Source organism: Anabrus simplex, chromosome 1, assembly GCF_040414725.1.
Source record: "Anabrus simplex isolate iqAnaSimp1 chromosome 1, ASM4041472v1, whole genome shotgun sequence".
NCBI classification, from domain to species: Eukaryota; Metazoa; Arthropoda; class Insecta; order Orthoptera; family Tettigoniidae; genus Anabrus; species Anabrus simplex.
The window spans coordinates 1,693,336,432-1,693,339,753 of record NC_090265.1 but is presented as its reverse complement, the minus strand read 5'-3'; the positions used below and the strand labels follow the sequence as shown (position 1 = coordinate 1,693,339,753).

The 3,322-nt window shown below is 40.3% G+C and overlaps 1 non-coding gene across 1 annotated transcript; it reads right to left on the bottom strand.

Moving 5' to 3' along the window:
• Window positions 1-1,422: 1,422 nt before the first annotated feature.
• LOC137497188 (U6 spliceosomal RNA) lies at window positions 1,423-1,524 on the bottom strand. Its single transcript, XR_011017722.1, has one exon. It is a non-coding gene; the product is annotated as a U6 spliceosomal RNA (small nuclear RNA).
• Between the last annotated feature and the right edge of the window lie 1,798 nt (window positions 1,525-3,322).

Sequence of the window (3,322 nt, the reverse complement as noted above, 5' to 3'; positions counted from 1 at the left end):
CTGAGGGTTTATAAACTGCGGCTTTTCTCGTTTCTTGGCCAATTGATCGTCATCTCACTGAGTGTGTGTGTCAAAGCGGGAGGTGGGCGGCCTCTTTCATCGATCAACAGAACATCTACAAGGTAATGGCCACATAACTTCTTTCTTTCTTGCTACCTCCGCAGTTTAACCCGAGGGAAAGGTCCGACTCTTTAGTATGTAAGAACTTTTTAAAAAATGTAACTTTCTTCCGGCTAATGTAAAAAAATCATAAAGCTTTGACTTTAAATCGGGGATAGACAGTGATGTACCGGTACCCTCTTGAGCTCCCCTTCATCTTGGTTTGAGGTGACTTCGTTTGTAAGGGTTTTCTGCCTGTAATGTGTTAAAGTAATTTCTATACGAGTCACCTCCGTCATTTGGGAATAGCCCCTGTTTCATCGGCCAGAGCCTCTCAGGTTTTTTTAGTGTTCATACCTAGGAGTGCAAATATACGCCTCCACTCATTTTGTGTTCGGGCCATTAATTTATCTGTTATTCTTATTCCACGAAGGCCCAGTAGGTTGGGTATTTAATACCCATGTAAAAATAAAGTTCCATTTGTAAATGGTGGCTTGAGAGACCCGAGATTAATGTAATGTTGCCTTGAGTAGGCAGTAAGAAACTGAGAGCCTGTTAGCTCTTTTTCAAATTTTGTAATGGTAAAGAGTGCCTCTGGAAGGCTAGATATTCGATTTCGGGAGCAAGTGCTCCCTGAATGAGAGGATTTCTGCCCTTGAATAAATTTGTAAATTTGAGCTAGGAGCTCAGGAATTGTAAGGCCAGGGGCGTGAAGCCCAGGAATTGTAAAAATCACTAAATTTTGGATTTTCCTTGTCTTGTTTAAAATGTGTCATTGTACCTGTCCTTCCATTGTGATGAAAAATTGTTAAGTTTGAAGTCCAAAAAGAAATATAACCTTTGTTAAAGTTTTAATCCAATTCTTGACATTGTAGTTAGACCCATTCACCCTGGCACCTTCTTTAACCTCTTTCTGCTCCACGGGTAACACCGTAACAACAACAACAACAACAACAGTAATAATAATAATAATAATAATAACAATGTCCACCAACGTAGTATAACGGTTAGCACTATTAGCTGCCGTGCTGAGGAGCCTAGGTTCGATTTCCGGTGCTGGTGGAAATTTAAGAATGGCAGGAGGGCTGGTGTGTGGTTAAAATATTACATGCAGCTCACCTCCATCGGAAGTGTGCCTGTAAAGAGCTGCAATACCTCTGGACAAGGCTAAATGATCAGTGTAGTCAGTTCACTAACGGTTTATTTCCCTGTCTCGGGGAATGGGTGTTTATGATGTCCGCGACACTCCTGAAACTCACATACCACACACAACACTTTCCTCCACTATAAAAACTCGCATTTCCCATGTATTGTTATTTAGATAATTAAATTAAAAATTTAATGTACAAAGGAATTTCCTTGCGCAGGGGCCATGCTAATCTTTTTTGTATCGTTCCAATTTTAGTGTACGTACCGCCGGGGCAGTTTTAAGCAATGTAGGAAATTCGCCTTGAAGCACATATGTAACTGCAACGCCCTCCTTAGAGCCAGAAACGACTGCATTTCAAAAATGTGTGACCTGCCATTCAAAACCATACACTGCTTACAGTCACTTAATATCACAGTATCTCCAGCAAAAGAAGCGGTTTTCCCAATCCAAGAAGAATAAACCAAAGGGCAAACTGGAGCTAACCGTTACAGAAAGGTATCGAAACAGTGCTCTTTAAAGAATACTTCCCTGCTAATTAGTGGATATGGCATCACCAAGGACTTTCCCTTCCAAGTTAATGCAACTAAATCAATAGGTGTACTTTTCTGAACCATAAGAGCTAGGACCTTCAAACTCTGTGCACTTCAGCAACAAGTAGGAAGTATTTTCTCCTGAAATATAAGTACAGTATTATGACCTAAGCTCCAGGAACTTGTCTCAGGAGAAATTTTCAAAACACTAATGATAATAATGTTATTTGCTTTACGTCCCACTAACTACTTTTTAAGGTCTTCGGAGACGCCGAGGTGCCGGAATTTAGTCCCGCAGGATTTCTTTTACGTGCCAGTAAATCTACCGACACGGGGCTGTCGTATTTGAGTACCTTCAAATACCACCGGACTGAGCCAGGATTGAACCTGCCAAGTTGGCGTTAGAAGGCCAGCGATTTAACCGTCTGAGCCACTCAGCCCGGCTTTCAAAACAGTAGGAATATATCCGAAAGCTGTTTCCCTCACATTATAAATGATTTGTGCACTAAATGAGAGATGCCCAGTACTAGGACCGCACGGAAATGTGACGTTTACAGAACCATGAGTTTCGTATCATATACTTAAAAACACAGACTAGGATTATCAGTCATGGTATGGAAAATAAAGTGGAGGAAAGTTTGTAAGAGGATCACTTTTTCCTTCCAATAAATGAAGGAAGACGTTTAACTATAACAAGTCTCCGAATAATTATAGAAAAACTCTGATATTTAGCGAAGGGTTATGACGGTAAAGAGGCCATTGAGCATGTTGTTTGGAACACAATGTTCAAATTGCTCGAGAATGGAAAGATACACTTATACAAAAATTAGGAATCCTCCATCGGTTAGGACTGACTTCAAGCAAAAACTAACAAAGGTGTTTGACAGGGATGTGTACTGTTTTTCATATTGTTCAACTTGTACGTAAAGCAAGCATGCTATGAAACCAGCACGAGTGGTATCATGGTAAACGGACGATACTGCAACACAATCAATTTTGAGGACGATTGCTATACTGGGAAGTGATGGATTACACCTATGAACTACATACGAAAGATTAACTACAACATGAAAGTGAACAGGAAACAATTAGAACATCATGAAATGCTCAAGAAATTGAGAACAGATAACTCAGGTTACTTCTGGGGAGCTCCATAACATCGGAAGGCAGACGTATAGTTGACGGAAAGTGCAGAGTTGTTCAAGCCTAGCAGAGAAGTCTCTTAATATCATGAAATGCGTTTCTAGAAACTACGGAACTATTTTATAAAAGACTTGTATGGTTCATACCCACTTACGCCTCATAAACGTGGACTTCAAGAACAAGAGAAAATAATTTAATTTCATTTTTTGTTTTATTTTGCGATTTGTTATACGTCACACCAACACAGATTAGTCTTACAGCAACGATGGGACAGTAAAAGGCTAGAAGTGGTAAGGAAGCGGCCATGGCCTTAATTATGGCACAGCCCCAGCATTTGCTTCTTGTGAAAATGAAAAAACAACAGAAAGTCTTCTTCAGAGCTGCCGACAGTGGGGCTCGA